This window comes from Rattus norvegicus, chromosome 9 (genome assembly GCF_036323735.1).
Source record: "Rattus norvegicus strain BN/NHsdMcwi chromosome 9, GRCr8, whole genome shotgun sequence".
NCBI classification, from domain to species: domain Eukaryota; kingdom Metazoa; phylum Chordata; class Mammalia; order Rodentia; family Muridae; genus Rattus; species Rattus norvegicus.
The window spans coordinates 96682131-96700629 of NC_086027.1; the positions used below are offsets into that span (position 1 = coordinate 96682131).

Sequence of the window (18499 nt, forward strand, 5' to 3'; positions counted from 1 at the left end):
GGGCACAGGAACACAGAATCCCTCCCCCCGTCCCCCCAAAAAAACCAAAACAGTGTGGACTTTCTGCAGATGTTCTGCACATTCCTGAATTTCCCCACGCTCACTTTGGCCGCTCTTTTTCAGACTCTGTGGTCAAATCCTCCCGGTGTTGTCTTCCCGGTGGTCCATCTCCCACCCCCTCCTTTCTCTCTGGACTCTCTCATTCTTTAGTGGTGACAGAAGACAGGCTCAGCGCAGAGAGACTGGAGTCAGAGCTGGCAGTGTGTGGCTGCCCTGCCCACCCAGAGTCTCTAATCACAGCACTGCCTGGCCCTCAAAACGTCGAGAGTGACCTTTCCTGTGTCCTTCCACGTCCCAGCCCCAAGCAAAATTAATAGGTGTTCTGTTGTGGGAAAGGGAGCTCCCAGTCCATGGTCACCATCCCTGGCAAACCCAGGGTCTGTGGCTCCCTCTGCTTTGGCATGAGAGTCAGATACCAGCCTCAGCCACTGCACCATTTGGAGCTCTACAGTCCAGCCCGAAAGCATCCTTTCTACCTCTCCCTACCCCTCTTTTTAAAAAGATTTTATTTATTTTATGTATGTGAGTACACTGTTGCTATCTTCAGACACACCAGAAGAGAACATCGGGTTCCATTATAGATGGTTGTGAGCCATCATGTAGTTGCTGGGAATTGATCTCAGGACCTCTGGAAGAGTAGTCAGTGCTCTTAACCGCTGAGCCATCTCTCCAGGCTGCTGCCTCCCCTTTGTGTGCTGCACGTTTCAGCGAACCCGAGAAGTCCAATGACCTCCTGAAGGGAAACCATGACCCTGGTGTTAGAAGAGCTTGGTTGCCACACAACCAAGATCCAACTAGAAAGGTAAAACTGTCCAGTCCTCCAGGGAGCCCAGCCTCATAAAGGTGCCCTCATCTGAGCTCCCAAGGATGACAGTGGATGTATTTATTAGAGCAGTCATCCTCAACCTTTCTAACGCCGTGACCCTGTAATCAGTTGCTCATGTTGTAGTGGCCCAAAACACCATGAACTTATTTTGCTGTTACTTAATAACTGTAATTTTGCTACTATTATGAATCATAATGTAAATATCTAATATGCAAGATATCTGATATTTGACCTACTGGGCGTCGAGACCCACATGTTGAGAACCATTGTGTTAGAGCATTCCCTTCCCATGTAGTTGGTTATAAACAAGTGACTTCCTGGATTACCCAGAGTCAATTTGCAGGCTCTGGTCTATATTTTTCTCTGAATCTTTCCAGTCCCAAGAAGACCATGTCATTGCCTCCAACTTAGAGATGAGGTTCTGAAGAGTCATGAAGACATGGGCCTAGAAGAAGAGGACTGGACCAACTCCAGAGCTGATTTGTCCTCTGTCTTTCTGCTTTCTGATGGCTTCTCCGGTGAGTGACCAGGCCCTTTAAGGGCTCACACTGCCTTTTCCTAGGATCAATTACCCATCATAAAATCCCTATGCCTCTCTCAGGACATGGAGACAGTGACTGTCCTTGGTTTTTCAATGACCCCATACACATCAATCAAAGTCCTCTGCCTCAGGGCTGGATAAGAAGCAACAGCCATATGTCTCTGCTACTCATGTGGACATGGCTGTGGGGCAGTGCCAGGCCATCAATTGGGTGAGGCCTCTCTGCTACCAAGGTAAATAGGAGTCCTAGGTCTGCAGGAGGTGACGGCCAAGGAGAACAAGTTAGTGGGCACTGGCTGCTTAGCCTATTTCTCTACTGGTTGGGGAGGAATTGGGGACACAGAATGAAATAGGAGTCTGAGGCTCACCTCAGAAGTCAGCAAGGCAAAGAGCTAAGTAGGTTTTTCTGCTTTAAGACCACAGGGTTGTGGGGACTTAGGTCAGAAGGGAGGGAGGGAAATGTTATTTGATTTCAAGATCTCTAAAGGAGATGATGTCAGTCCTGTGCCTAGGATAGCCACAGGAGCTCTCCAAGCTCCCCTGTTTCCAGAAGTGAACTCCAGAGAAACTGTATAAAGGAAATATATGTGGGTCCAGAGAAATGTCAGCGGGTAAAGGCGCCAGTCACCAGGTCTAGCAATCTCAGCTCCATCGCTGGAATCCACGAAGTGGAAAGAGAAAACCAGCTTCTGCTTCCAGTGTCTCTCTCTCTCTCTCTCTCTCTCTCTCTCTCTCTCTCTCTCTCACACACACACACACACACACACACACACACACACACACACCAAACAAAGAAACAAACATAAAACCTTTTTAATGGAAATCGCGGGAGCCAGGCATGGTAGCTGATTCCTGTAATCTCAGCAATATCCACAGTCTCAGAACTTCTCAAGGGCTCTGAGTGATCTGAGTATTGAATAAAGGGGCTAGATCTGCTAAAGACAGTAACTCAAGCCATAATCCCAGTACAACAGAGGCAGAGATAGGAGTTTGAGGCCAGCCAAGGCTACAGAGATTCAAGCCAGTCTGGGCTACAGTGAGATCCTGTTCCCCTCCCCCCAAAAAATCCCAGAGTTGGCCTTTCTGCTTCTTTCCTAGCCTCCCTTCCTTCTTTCTTTGGTTCTCTCTCCCACCCCACCCCCACCATGTGTTTTGTGTGTGTATGTACCTATGTGGGTCCCAGGGATAGAACTCGGGTCGTCAGGCTTGGCAGCAAGCTCCTACTAAGCCATCTTGACCACCCCAATCCTATGATCATAGCCACAGATGCTCAGACAGAGACACTTGATTGTGTGTCATTTGACTTTTTTTTTTTTTTTGAACCAAGACTTATATCGTCCATTCCAGCCTTGAATTCCTGAGCCTCCTGCCTCTACCAAGTGCCAGGATTTCTGTTTGGCTTAATTGAATTCTGGGATTCTGAGGCTCTTGGGAACTTTTTGCCTTGACTTCTCTCTCTCCTTCCTTCATGTTGATGACTGATAGCTGTCCGCATCGAAGTGTGTTGACACGGAATCATAGTTCGCATGTAGAACAATTCCAACTCCCATGTAAACACTCGGGCCATTTCATTGTTCCAAAATTCAAAAAACAAAAGATAAAAACCACTTCACTGGCCGACTCCGTGACGATGAGGACCACATTAAAATAGCACATGAAGGCTGTGCTGCGAAGGCCCCCTTTCCTGCCATAGTTCATTGTTTTCTCACGTCGTCATGAACTCCATTGTTCCGTTGGAAGATTTGAAAAGCTTGCAGACACACACTTTGGCTTCCCTCTACAGAAAGAAACTCCCGCCAAATACACCAGCATTTACTGGGAAACCAGAATTTAGTTTGTCTGTATTCTCAGTAAGGGCCACACCAGTGCTCATGGACAAGTGACAGGCCGGTGAGAACAATAAGTTAATCCCAGATCTGTGGTCACCAGATAAGGGAAACTCTCCCACAGTGAAAGGGCTCACTCCTCAACTGACTGTCTTCTCTCTTCCCAAAGGAGACATTTGGATATGATTGGGAGGGGGGTAACCTACTGGCAGTGCCTGGCCAGGAAGCCCAGGGATATCAGAAGAGTCAGAGTTCTTGCTCCCAACTCCAAGGAGAGATAGATAGATAGATAGATAGATAGATAGATAGATAGATAGATAGAGATAGATAGATAGATAGATAGATAGATAGATAGATAGATAGATAGATATTTTACCCAGAGCATGACCCTGTTGATCAGAGGAAATGAGGAATGATGGCAGGACCCATCCCTATCCACTTCTTCATTCTTCAGACTCTAGTCTTCCAGATCTTCAAACTAGGTTCTTCAGTCTCAGGGTTTTGCAACCCTTCTGGCAAGTTCCATCACAGTGAATGTCCCCTAAGATCTGGTATGGCACGGCTCCAAATATATAAATGCCTCCGTGTCCTCTGAATGGGCAGTTGAGTTTGAGGATGCATGAGAGGCTGGTTGAGCAGTGACTACAAGGTCTCTCTGCTCGCTCTCCAGCCCAGTGAACTCAGCCCAGACCGCAAGTCTTCCTCAGGTGATGGGGACGGTCTCAGTGACCATCCTTGGAAACCTTGATCCTTCTTTACTTTCAGGCCTCACCTGTGCATCGGCTCCCTGGTGAAGACTGCCTACTCCTGCTCCCTGCCTCAGTTTCCTCAAATGCAATCTCTCATAAACTCCTAATTTAAAGGTCACAAAAATTACTATCGTTAGTAGTGCCACTCGGGAGGGGACTGTTCCAGAAGCAAACGTGACTGTGAGTCAGCCCAGGAGTTTAGAAATGGTTCTCTCTCCTGCTAAGCCTAGACTCACATGTCTTTCCTTTGTTTAGTGTTTCCTCTGTGCAGCAACGGGGGCAATGGACTAGGAAGTGCACACACTGGATCTAGTTTCTCCAGTCTCTAGTGAGCATCTGAACTCTGAATATCAGTTTCCGTGCTCTACGGTCCTCTCATGGAGGAAGAGCAGTGGTTTTCAACATGTGGTTTGCCAACCAACCCTTGGCAAACTTCTATCTCAAAACAAATACACACACACACACACACACACACACACACACACACACACACGGATGTATTATAACCCATAACAGTAGCAAAATTAAAGTTATGAAGTAGCAACACAAATAATTTTATGGTTGGGGGTCACCACAACATGAGGAACTGTATTAACAGGTTGCAGCATTAGGAAGGTTGAGAACCACCGTTGTAGAGGAAACTGGATGAAGTGAGGACTCCTGGGGTGTGAATTCTATGGTGGGGTTTTACTCATGTATTCAAAGGCATACCGAGTCTGATGGAGTCCTCACTGGGGCTGGGGGAGCACCATAGCGAAACTGTGCTGTCAGCTCACTTGTTCAAGAGGAAGCAAGAGAAGTTAGATTTGGCGTTCGGCTCCTGGAGTGGTTAGAACGAGGGAGTGTGCCCCTTACTGTCTGGGTCTGTCACTGCCCTCTGTACCTAAAATCTGCTGGTGTTTCAGTGTACTGGGATGTTTTTAAAACTGCATAATTATTACCGAGGGCATCGTTATTTATAATTTTCATTAAAACAGCCCATCACTAGACAGTCCCAGTCTAGCTCAGTTTCCATAGAGGAAACAGGTCCTCTGCTTCCCGGTAAAGCAGTTTATAACATGACCTTTCTAGGAAGTTGTTCCCATGAAAAGGCCTCTCCCCTAGATGAAGACCTACAGACAATCAATGGCTGCTGAGAGGGACAATCAGTCTTTATCAGGAGCCCAATCCCTTGATAGGTTATCCAGTCCCAAGTAGTCAGCCTTACACACACATATATATGAGCACCGCTAAATGCACTCAGTAGGTTTTGTGTGTGTGTGTGTGCGCGCACATGTGCATTCGTGCATGTGTGTATATATATATATATATATATATATATATATATAACATGTATGTAATAATAATAAAGAAAGGTTATGCATTATAGAAGGTGCAGGGTGGACTTGGGGAGAAGTTGCCGGGAAAGATTGGGGGAGAGGAATGATGTAAAACACTGTTTAATTTCCAAAAAACTTTTTAATTTAAATTTAAAAAATGAACATTCTCAAAATGATTATGAAAGGAACTCCATTAGATTCATTCTCTGCCTGAGGTAATTTCTCATAAGAAAAGTGACCAGCGCCACAAAGATGCTGTCCCCTGGGGATTCCCCTCTTGGAGAGTGTCCCGAGATGCTCTTGGGCTCAGCTGTAAAGGACGCGGGAAACTCATACTTGTTTGAATAGTAACTAGTAACTGACGGTAAGAAAAAAAAATAAGGCTTGACCGGAAATAGGGGACTCCTTACACAAAAGAAGGAAGTGTGGATGCAATAAGAAATGAGGTGAAGTTTTGCAGAGAGGAAACAGGCGTGGGCCACGTTGATAGTGAGCCTAGAAAAGAAACTGCCCTGGATTTACCCCACAGCTGGAGAAATAAATCCAACCGCCTCCTGCACTGGGGTAGGTGTCATTCTGCACTGGGGCGTAAGGCAGCACTGCGCCTGGCGCAGTCACGCCTCTGGGGATGTGGGGCTGGAGACTGGCCTGAGTGTACAGTGTGCGCCATGGTGGACTGTGGATATGCAAGAAGGCAGATGCCCAGCGGGTCTGGACCGAGAAGACAGGGTGGCGGACCCTTCTCTGCTCTGCACCTTCATGAACAGAATAATTCACTTCCATCACAGCAAACTTGGAGCCAGACCAACAGTGCTCGGCCTCAGAACCGGAAATAGATGGCATAGCATGGCAGGGTCTCCAAAGAGACTCAGAGCCCAGTTGGGAGAAGAGGGGGTCTTTCCTTATTTCTTTTGAGGGTGGTGGTGGGGCCCACAGCAAGAGCCTGCAGTCAGGAAGCGGGCAGGGAGCAGGTCTGCTGAGCCAATACCTAGCACCAACCCCCTTCGATGTTAATTTATTTCCCAGGTGAGAAATCAGGTCTGCCAAGTCCCAGTAGGTACCTGTGAGTATCTGTGGGGGAGGCTGGGAGAAACGCTACCAAGCAATGGCTAGGTTCTGACGGTCCAGTTTTTTTACAAAAAGGTTGTGAAATCTGTGACTGGTAAATGATAATTGTGCAGGATGAAAGCTAAAATTTTATAACTCCATGAGCGTTGTAAGTGTGTATTCACACATAATCACACACACGCACACACACACACACACACACACAAACACACACACACTGATGGCTATAGATATACAGATGTGCAGATGTGTCTGAATGTACACAGATGTGTGTGTGTATGTGTGTGTGTACAGAGCCCCTATGCATTTATGTAAATCAGATACAATCGTGGGTCATTATCACAGTGGAGAGAGCTGCCGAGTAAGAAGATGAGTGATACTAATGGTCAGAGAAATACAAATGGTGGCCATAGTGAGAAGCTTGCGCTTCTTAGATTGGAGAAATTAAATCATCTGATAATGGAGGGAAACTGGGAAACACAAAAAATGGCTAAGCTGGGTACAGGGTGGGTGAGCCTGGAGCATTTTATACAGTGCAGGTTATCAGCACCTGGGGTCTAGCCTGGCCTATGTGAAGAGGCACCACTTGGTTAAGATATAGCCATCAGCATGGAGTTTAGTAGAAATGGTACTGCAATGAAAATAGCGCTGGGGAGGGTTGGCATTCCTTCTAGGCTCGGCCCAACAGTTACCTAGCCACAGCCAGGTAGGCCTGGTTTGCTATAAAAGGAAATGTTTGGCCTCTCCCCTCCTCTCCCACTCTCACTTTCTCCTCTCTCTGACTCCTTTCTTCTTTTCTACCCTTCCCCATCTCTCTCCACATGCACCCCATCCCTCGTGATACGTGTTTCAATCTATGAGTTCCTGTCCCTGAAATGATACTTGATCCTTATAATGAGTGGTGACAATTACATAATAACGTATGGGAGGAGCTTATGTGTGTGGGATCAATTTGATGGGTGAGCCCAGGCAAGGGCTGGGAGAAGACCTCATATTGGGCCCCAGGACCCGGGAGTGGAAAGCCATTTGGAGGCTGGGTTTTGAACTGGGCCTGAGGGCTAAGACCACAGTCCTCCTCAGGTGGGGAGGGCCTTCAAAGTCACAGGCAGGAGGCTCTGTGCAGCTGGCACTGAGTCGCTTCTGTGGAATGCAAGGCATGTTAGGGTAAACAGCTACAACACCTCGTACCCAGCCCAGGGTGCCAGGTCGTGTGAGACTGGGACACACAGGAAGCTCTAGATGCCTCGTCCTTGGCTCAGAGGAGCATCTCTCCAGGAAGCAGCAGTGTATAGGTCTTCCCCCAAAAGTCCTCTCCCATCACGGCAGTGTAGCTGTTCTCCCCTGACCTCGCTGAGAAAACTGCATCTCTAGATAACACCAGGGAGACTGAGGCAAACATCTTCGGAGGACAGCCCATCAACTCTCGATTTCAACACAAAAGGGTGGAGCAATCCAAGGGCCTGCATAGGGCGCAGTGGGAGGGTCAGACAGGCCAGCGCTGGGAACCTTGCTCAGTCACCTGCCATGCTCTGTTCTTCCACCTCCAGGCATGCCACTGTGGTGAAATCTCGGCGCGCGCGTGCACTGGCTCCTAGGTGCAGGAGGCGTAGGAACAGCTTGAAGCCGGTGATTCACCATCCGAGATCAGGCCCTGGCTCTCCCTGTGTGGGGAAGCCCCTGGCTTGCTGGAACCTGGCCTCGCTGCCCTAGCTTCCTTTCAAGTGTCCTGCCATCCATCCATCACACTGATTTCTGCCTTCAAAGCCAGATTCCAGGGATGTCTCCCTTTGACCTGCAGGTCCATTTAAGGGGCATGCGCATTCCTTGGCTCTCCCCACATAGTTCACATTCTTTCTCTGAAGCCCCTGTTCTAGGAAAGGAGTACAAAGGACACGATTCTGAAAAGCCCGGCCTTCAGAAATTTGGCTCTTAAATCCCTTTTGCTATGGTGGAAGGAAGCACAGAACAGATAAATACATAAATGAAACAAAAATGTGAAAATGTTCTTAGCTGTGTTCTGAATAGCGCCCTTTTTTTTTTTTTTTGCTTTCTAATTAGGACCAGTTGCCTTTTTCGTGGCAATTTGTGTGCATTATCTGTGGCTCACGTCAGCTTCAGCACCTTAAGAACCTGATTTATGCATGTAAGCCAGGTGCAGTAGTCTGCGATTGTAATTCCGGTGCTGGGGGTGTACAGACTGGAGAATCTCTGGGAACTCACTGCCCAGGCAAATGTGTGCGCTCACGGTTTAGTGAGAGACCCTGTCTCAAAAAAAAGGGGGCACACTATTAAGGAAGACATCTGGTGTCCACCTCTGACCACCACATATACTTGCAGATACATGTACACACACACACACACACACACACACACACACACACACACACACACACAAAATACCTTTTCAAACCACTAAAATTAAATTTCAAATAATTATCAACTTATAAGAACAAGAATTTCAGTCACCCAGTGTTATAAACACGAGGCTGTCACATTTTTCTCTTGTTTAAAATGACTCTCCAGTCAGTCTGAAAATTCACAGCGGTACCCAGCCTGCACAGGTGCTCTCCCTAGGACTATTAGCTTTGCAAGACTTTTTCTACCTCAGCCTCTGGTTTTTGGCATTCTATTTCAAGCAAATTTAAGTATCCACCATTCAGCCTTAACTCAGGCTTCAAATAGAAAGTCCTGAGATCAAAAAGAAGATGCAAAGAATTTCAATGTATCGGAGCGTTGAAGCTGCTAATTAAATATTCCTGGCGTCACTAGAAACTTATCTGTGAGGAGTTTGGTTCATCTTCACGGTGGTGTGGTAAGGTTCGCTTCTTGAGTAAGTCTTCAGGACATTCAGGCCATGTTGAATTCCAACTTCCCCGTGATGTAACAGCACACCTGCTGTCCTAGAATGAACACACAGGATGTACCTGGTTCTGCATGCTTCAACAAAGCCATTTGCTAGTCGTGTGGACCTGGGCTCCTGCCTGCCCTCTGAGTTTAGAACTGCCTAGTATCCGTAGGGCCCTAAGAGATCTCAGAGGTTTAAGATAGTCCAGACCATCCCAAAGCTCTCAGGCAGAAGAGGTAGACATGACAATGAACTTAGGATCTCTTGGTGCTTGAAGGAAGTTCTACTGGCGCCAGGGCCTCTGGGAGACAAAGGTCCTGGGCACTGATCTTTCATCAGTGAATCATCTGCCCTCTGAGTCCTGATCTGATTGGATTTCAATTCCTGACAGACAAATGGGATGAGCAGCACCTGTCTGACCCTCCTACTGTGCCCTATGCGGGCCCTTGGACTGCTCCACCCTTTCATGTCGAAATCAAGAGGCAATGGCCTGGTCTCAGAAGACTTGTTCGCCTCGGTCTCCTGGGAGCAGGTGTTCATCTGGAAATGTAGCTGAATGTCGGTGAATGGCGTGGACAGAGTCAAAAGCATTGCACTCAGTTGTGGCTTTCGGTATAATAGTCTCCATCTGCTGCAAGAAAAGCTTCTTCGATGAGGGGTGAGGGTAACACAGAGGTGTAGGGATAAAGGAAAGTGTTAGGATACAGCTAGGATACAGTAGCTACACGATACTGGTGCAAGAAGAGTGACAATAATAGGTTGTCCTCTAGGGTCTAAGGCCTTACTAGCCAGAAGTAGTTGGTTACATTTACAGTCCCAACCACAAATCCCCCTCCTAACTGAGTGGAGTTAGACAACTGTGTTACCCCAAAGATACAAGTATCATTGTAGCCTTGGGGATATCTTGTCATGCTGGTCTTGGTTGTGGTTGTCATAGGAGTCCTAGCTGGGTATTGGGCTCTAACAGATCTCAGATGATCCCAAAACTCTCAGGTAGGACTATTGATTACTTTCTCCCACAAGGAGATCCCAACCCTAGACGAAGACTATAGGTAACTAAAGGCTACCAAGAGAGGGAGAGTCAGTCTTCTCCTAGGACAAGCCTCTGTTAGGTTATGCAAACCCAAGTGCTCACCCCTAAACACACATTCATGCAGTCCTAATTGGACTCAGCACGAGATATAATATATATACTATATATATATTATATATTATATTATTATATATTATATTATTATATATTATATATATCTTTTAGATAGATAGGTAGATAGATAGATAGATAGATAGATAGATAGATAGATAGATAGATAAGCTCATGAATTTGAGACAGTGGGGAGGAGTTGACAAGGAGAGAGATAGGGACAGAAATTAAGTGAGTACCATACTCAAGTATGAAATTATCTAAAAACATTTTTTAAGTTTAAATTTTTTTTGAAAAACAAAGAAGCCAGGCATGGTGGCACATTTGTTTGATCTCAGCATTCAGGATGTAAAAGCAAAAACTGAAGAAGAAAAAGGAGTAGGAGGCAACAAAAAGGGAAGGAAAAGAAGGAGGAGGAGGAGGAAGAGGAGGAGGAAGAAGAGGAGGAGGAGGAAGAAGAAGAAGAACAACAACAATAACAACAGCAGCAGCAGCAACAGCAATTCTGTTAAGTAGAGGCAGGTTCCTTTATCAGTCAGATTGAAGGAGGAGCCTGAGCCCTCTGCAGTGATCCCCAGGCATGGCTGGTGGGACATGGTCCAGTTGTGCTCACTTTAGTTATGGCAGAGAAAAGTGTGCAGACTCCATGACTAACATTTCCACAATCAGAAAAGGAGGACATAAGAAAGTCGTACAAATTACAATAACTTCTCATCATTAAAAGTTTCCATTCTGTTCTCTGTACAGGTGACGGATATTCCAGGAAACTGGCTGAGGACCAGTTCGGGGTAACCTAATGGAACAGAAACTTATCCCAGCAGGGAGATGATACCCAGGCTCCTAGATGCTGGCCTTAGATCAAGGGCATCACACATCACTGGGTGTGAGCAAGTCTAAAGTGTTGGCTTCCTGTTGTGTGGTTAGATCCTGGGCCAAGTCCTACATGACCACATACATGGTCTTCCTGGCACCACTTACAGGCATCAAGTCTTGACTGAGAAGCAAGAGATGGGGTCACAGCAGGCAATCATGGGGACGGCAGATCCTCAGTCTGTCTAGCTACTTGACAGAGACACCCCCGAAGCCAATTTCAAAATGTAAATGAATAGAAGACCAGGAATGAAGTAGCCGAGTCTTTGGCAGGGTCTTCTGTCCCAGGGGGAGTGGCAGCAGTAGAGGCAGATGGGAAGTGGCCGGTATTATCTATGAATTAATTAGCACTGTACACTGGACACCAGACAAATGGAAGGCTGAGTAAATGTCACAATATTGTGTTGCTAATGTGATAAATGACTCAGACAGAGTGCTAAGCACGTTAATGTGGATATGACAGCCAATGCATTTCACCGCTGTATAAGCTATCCCTGGAGTGACTTAGCTCGGCATCAAAATAATATTTGAAACAGAAAAAAGAGAAAGGGAGGAAGATTGATTCCCAGTTAAAGAGTTACAAAGCTCTGAGATTTACCAGAATAATAAGTGCAATCACAATATAATTTGATTTTTCCATGGATCAGAAATTGTTCTGCAACCACATTTTCTCCTGTTAGGGAAATGGCCTCAGATGCACAAGGCCTCCAATAATGAGCACACAGATCACCTTACTGAACAAATTATTACAGATGACTCAAAAATAAGAAAGAGACGCTGGCAAAGGCGTTAAAGGGAAGTTAAATGAAGGTAACCAATCTGTGTCGATAACGGGTAAACTTTTTCTAGTGCTGTAATTAATGACAAATGTAGCTAGCTGAGAAAAAAGACTTTAACATCCATTGTCTTATTCTTTAAAACAATACAAAACCCAGAATCAAAACAAATAGGAAAAGAGGAATTATGAAGCAAGCTGGAACCCGGGTCCCGCTAAATTGGCCAAGGGTGATAATTCATTTCTAAGAGCAACTTTGAGAGGTTTTGTCCCTTTCTATAGAATTTAGCAGGGGTGTTGATTTTCTGTACAACAGGAGCACGTAAAGTCTTCAAAGCCACACTGCGCATCCCTTGGTGGAGATGGATCAAATGATGGGAAACACCGAGAGTCTGTCACAAACACCCTGCTGTAGTAGGTTTGAAGTATAGAGTTAAGATGGTTCTAAGCAACAGCTCCTCTGGGCTCATGGGTTTGATCAAAGAGCTCTCAGTCAGGTATCAGAGTTTCAGCTACCTTGAGCTGATGTTGCCCACATCCCCCTCCTGCCTCCTGTTTGCTGGCACCCACAAGAACCATCGAAAGCCACTTCTCTCTCATCTCACCATGGAGACATCTTTGATGAGGAAGAAGGCACGGGCTGAGGACTGAGACACGTAGACAGTTCTGTCTGCTTGGTTACGTTGTTGCTGTTACTCGAGGCAGGATCTTTCTATAAAACTCAGCCTTGAGCTTGCTGTGCAGCTTAGGCTAGCCTTGAGTTCTTGATCTTCCTGATCAGCGTCTTGGGTGCTAGGATTAGAGACATGAACCATCAAGCCCAGCTCTACTATGAACATACTTGAACACAATGCAGCAATACAGTTACGAAGCCATTCGTACTGGGTACTTTTCTCATGGCTGTGACCAAGTACCTGACAAGAAGCAGATTAAGGGATTAAGGGTTTATTTTGCCTCACAGGTTGAGGGTCCTGTCCATCATGGTGGGAAAGCCTAGGGACAGGAGTAGGAGACAGCTGGTCACATGTTACCCATAGCCAGGAAATAGAGATAAATGCCGGTTCTCAGCTCATTTTCTCCTTTTTACTTCAGTCTAGAACCCCAAGCCATGGGATGGCACTAGCCACATTTGTATTAGGTCATCCTGCCTCTATTTACCTCATCTGAAAACTCCCCTCACAAACATGCCTAGAGGCTGGTCTTCTAGGTGATTCCAGACCCTGTCAAATTGTCAGTGAGTACTAATCCACATCTCCCAAAGTGGAGACAGAGTCTCAGGTTCAACATTACTTTTCCAGATTCTGCTTTGGCTTCTGGAAAAAGTCCTCAGTCCATCTGAACCTCTGTTGTATACCATGAAACAGCTAATAAGCAAACAACTGCTGACTGAAAGGGAAAAAAAAAGACCAGCAAAGGCGATGTACAGAGCTGTGTGGGGTGACATCTACCAGATTGCATTTAGCAGAATACAAAGATGCTTGCAAGATAAATTGAGATGTAAGTGGGATGTTCCGGGCACAAAGAAAAGACCATGGAAAGGCCCCCAAAGGAACGATCCTGGGAACCCAGAGATAAGACTGGAGAAAGACTAAGGAGAAGAATACAACGAACCCCAATGGAAGCCAAATCCAGTCACCCCCAGGCCAGGGCAGACATTTGGATTTTGTTTGCATTCCTTACATCTACCAAATTTACACTGCCATGACTTCATCCCAGGGCCCCACAGGAGGCTACAACGTGGGACTCCATTTCAACAGCAAAAGCATGAATAGAATCAAGAAGACCATATATTACCAGGGGCCTGGTGTTGATCTGTTGTGCCTCCAACCAAGGCGGTCATGGTAGAAGTGGCAGTAGACAGCTTTGTGAATATTTTGGAGGAGAATGTGTTAGGATCTTCCAGGGTAGGGAGTGAGAAAGAAAGGTGATCAGTGTAGGCGAGGAAGCAGACTCAGGGGAGGCATCAACAGCTGTCTGGACAGCATCAAGCTTGGGAACGCCATTGGCTTCCCGGGAGCCATCAAGAGTGTAGACAAACACTTGATCTGAAGTCTTGGGGAGGTGTCAGAGCCAGAGATAAAGGAAAAATGCAAGGCTGGCAAAGTGACACAGCAGATAATAAGGTCACTTGCCACCAAGTCTGATGACCTGAGTTTGATCTCGGACACCCAGGTAGTGGAGAGAGAGAATCAACTCCCTCAAGCTGCCCTCTGACCTCTGTATGAATATAATGGTCTGCAAGAATTCACCCCACACACACATAAACAATCAAAAACCGGGAGCTGAAGCATTAAGTGATAAAGTATTAAGAGCTTGTGAGCCACCCTCGGTGGATGCTGGTAACTGCTGGATCCTCCATATAAACACCAGAGCCATCTCTCCGACTCCTTTTCAACAGTTCCGGAAGCCCGTTGGGGAACCTTGATTCCCTTAACAAGAGCACTGTCATTCAGGGTGGTGATCTCGGCTAGAGAAGAATGGCATCTCCAGTGACAAGCCACCAACCCTTCCCTCCATCTGTCCTGTCTGTTCCCCATCCGCCGTCATCCATCCAGCCCACATCTCAAACCTAAACATGAACCTTGTTGCTTGAATACCTGAGTTTATTTCTTTATATGAAGGGTAGCTACCCAAATGATAAGGTTGACTCCTCAGAAGGGAAATAAATGGTCGAAGGTGAAAGAGTTGGCACAGCTGGCCTTGAAGGCAATTATAAGCAAACTTTCATCATTTTTCTTCTGTGGAAAAGGTTAACAGCTTTTGAAAGCACCAGGAAATAAATTTCTAGGCCCTGGCATTTTGCAAAGTCATTATGCCTCTGACCACATAAAAATGGCTGATGGTGGCTATGCTGCAGCTTTAAGCACACAACATAGGAAAATGAGACCTGGGGCTTAAATACAAAGCCCTGCTGATCGTCAAGGGCTGGGGATGATACACACATGACCACCTGCCCAGGGATGACTCCACCTAGTGTCCAGAGTCTTCCCATACCAATCATTGATCAAGAAAATACCCCCACAGTCTTGCCTAGAAAGCAAGCATTTTCTCAGTTATGGCTCCCTCTTCTCAGATGACTCTAGCTTCTGTGATGTTGACAAAATGCTAATAATGACGACAACAACATAATCAACAACATCAGCAACAACAACAACGACCAGGATGAAAATCAATGTCTTCATAATCAACTTTTATTTTAAAACAGTCTTAGATGTTCAGAAAAAAAAATCACAAAGATACCATGAAAAGGCCTCATAGCCTCATGCAGTTCCCTCAACTCCACCCTGTGGTTAACATCTTATACTATGTGGTCCATTGTCACACTCGATGAGTAAGTGTTGACCTGTTCCTCTTGATTGGAGCTTCTATTTACCCAAGCTTCCTTAGTTTCTGCCTAGGGTTTTCTCTTTCTTCTTCTGTTCTAGGATGGCACCTGGTATTACATGACAGACAGCTGTCCCATCCTGTGACAACTGCCTGTCTAGGTTGCCCTGGAAGGTTTGAATATTACTGAGCATTTGGGAGACTGCCCTGGCTTGTGGCTTGCTTATTGTTTGACTTGTGGCTACCCAGCTCTTCAATGTGACTTCAAGGAGAAAAGTGTCTGTACTAGTTCTCTTTCTGTTGCTGTGATAAAACACCATGACCCAGATGATTTAAGAAAGTAGCTTGTTTATCCAGATGGATGAGAGTCAATTGTGGAGGGGAGGATTGCCAGGGAGCAGCAGGCCTGGTGGCTAAAGCAGAAAGTGGAGGCTTCACATCTTGAACTGCAAGCAGAAATCAGAGAGAGCAAACCAGAAAGGACAAAAGTCTTTAATCACTTAAAGCCCGCCTCCAGTGACATACTTCCTCTGAGGCCACACTTCCTAAACCTTCCCAAATAACACCACCAATGAGGGACCACCTTCTCAAGTGCTAGAGACTATGGGAGACATTCTCATTAAAACCACATAACCTTAGATAACCACTTCGCCAGAGCTCGCCAGAGACACAGAATCAGTAGGGTATCTCTATCTTTGAGTGTAGTTGGTGTTTACTTCTAAGAAGGGGCCTGGTATACCTGGACTGTATAGGGAGAGAGTCAAGCTGGAGATTCAGGGGAGAACATATTTGGCAGCCCACACCCACAGGCCATCTGGAGGTGAACTGTTCATCAGGGGTCTCAGTCACAGACTGTTTTCAGATTTATTAAAAGTCAATCGAATTCAGTGTTAAGTACATGTCAGAAGACCTCTCTGAACCATCATTCTAGGCCAGTGGTTCTCAACCTGTGGGTCACGACCCCGGAAAGACCTCTGTAAACCACAGGTATTTGCATCACAATCCATATCAGTAGCGAAATTGCAGTTATGTAGCAGCAATGAAAATAATTTTATGGCTGGGGGGGGGGTCACCACAGCATGAGGAACTGTATTAAAGGGAAGGTTTAGGATCACTGTTCTAGATGACGTTTGACTATGTGAATACGCCAAGCACACACATAACGAAACAAATAGAGATGATCAGTCCGCTAGGGTGTGGTGGGTCCTCAGACCAGAGCAGATGGAGACAGGAGGGTTGGCAGGAGGGAGGCAGGATCCAGAAATATAGCACCCCTCAGCTGCAGAGCAATGGGCCATTCCCTCCTGTGACCCTCCACAGCCCATCCCTGAGTTAAACTGCCCTGATGCACTTTGTGGGAAAGGTCAGAATCTGAATGAGGCAGGGCAGAATGCTAGGACATGGAGACTTCATGGCCAAGGGACATAGTGTGAGGCATGTGGGAAGCCAAGGACCAGCATGATAGGGCCATAAGTCTCATGAGGCTTCTCGAAAGGTCCCTCGAGCCCCTGAGCCTCCCTCTCCCCCTCCAGAGGTGTCTGCGTAGTGATGACGTCCCTACTTTGCTTTAGTGCTGAGCATCATAGCTTGCCAATGACTTTCACAAGTACGGTTTCCCTGTAGCTTTTGCACGATCCCCCGGGGGATGCTCACACGCAGGCAGTCCCAGGGTGGAAAAGCATAGCAATAAAAAAAAAAAAGAGAAGAAAATGAGGCCAGAGGGATGAGCTAGATTGCAAACAGCAGCACACTCCAGATTGCAATGGCTTAAGCAATAGGATGTTAGTTTTCTCTCATGAAAGGAATGCCAAGATAGATAGGGTAGGTTGGAAGAGTCTAACGTGCTTGGCAAGAAAAATCCATGGGGCACAAAAAAAAAAAAACAAAAACAAAAAACAAAAACAAAAACAAAAACAAAAAAACAAAAAAAAGCAAATAAAAAACAAAAAGGTGAGATAATGACTGACAGAACCATTGTTTTATGACAAACTCAATTACTAGTGAGATCATAAACAGTGCCCATGGGGGTGGTATGGAGACCAGTAAGCAGGAGCGTGAAGTGGGGAAGCCAGCATCTAGTGGGTGACAGCATGCACAGAAAGACAGACAATGTGCCTAAAAAGTAAGATACACTACTCAGGGACATGAAACATGGGCTTGGATGACACTTCATGAAAACGAAGGGCTCAGATAGAGCCAGCAGGGTGTATAGATAGGTAGATAGACATATGATAGACAGATAGATGATTGATGGATAGATAGATGATAGACAGATAGCTGACAGATAAATAAGTAGATAAATAGATAATAGACTGATACATGAAACAGAGATTGAAAATAGATCCATTGATAGATGAGAAATATAATGATAGATAATAGATTATTGGTAGGTAAAAATTGTAAATAGAGATAGTTAATAAGGAGAGAGAGAGAGAGAGAGAGAGAGAGGAGAGAGAGAGAGAGAGAGAGAGAGAGAGAGAGAGAGAGAGAGAATAGGTGAAAGGAAATCTATGAGGAGATTCAAGAACTGGTAAAACCCTGTGACTGGTTATCTATTAGCAAGAAGCAGCCCTGGGTTACCAGTAGCTTGCTAGGACCAGAGTTGAAAATTCTAGGTCCAAAGACTGTAGTCTGGAGTTTCAGAGTCCAGGGACAGGAGGAGCAGAGTATCACTCCCTCTGGAAACACTCTCACGGACACACCCCAAATAATGCTTCTGCAGGTTTCCAGGTATTTCTTAATCCAGTCAGGTTGACGCCCGCAATTATCCATTACACGTGTATCCATCACAAGAGGCATTTCTGGGGACCGTCTGATATGGGGGTCTTTACACTGGCTTCCTTCTTTCTTTCTACCTACCTACATGCAGCTTTAAGACATGTAAGACAAACACATGCTCCCTGGACTGAAGCAGAGGCCAGGCCACACACAAGCAGCCGGCAGCCATGCCAGAGGCCCACATTAGCACTCAGGGAACGAATGAGTAAGCCAACACCACGTTTCCCCAAGCTTCCATGGGGCGTGCTTTTCCTGTAATCAGCGCTAGTAAAGTGCAAAGGGTAATTATTTTGGGAAGGAAAAATGTGGCTATCCATGCATGGGACACTTAGGTATGCTTCCCCAAGCTCCAGCATAGCATGGCTTTCATCTGA

At 46.1% G+C, this 18499-nt stretch overlaps 1 long non-coding RNA gene across 1 annotated transcript; it reads left to right on the plus strand.

Moving 5' to 3' along the window:
- The first annotated feature begins 5737 nt into the window (after positions 1-5737).
- Positions 5738-8382, plus strand: LOC120094852 (uncharacterized). Its single transcript, XR_005489548.2, has 2 exons — positions 5738-5885; positions 7937-8382. It is a non-coding gene; the product is annotated as an uncharacterized LOC120094852 (long non-coding RNA).
- The last annotated feature ends 10117 nt before the right edge of the window (positions 8383-18499 follow it).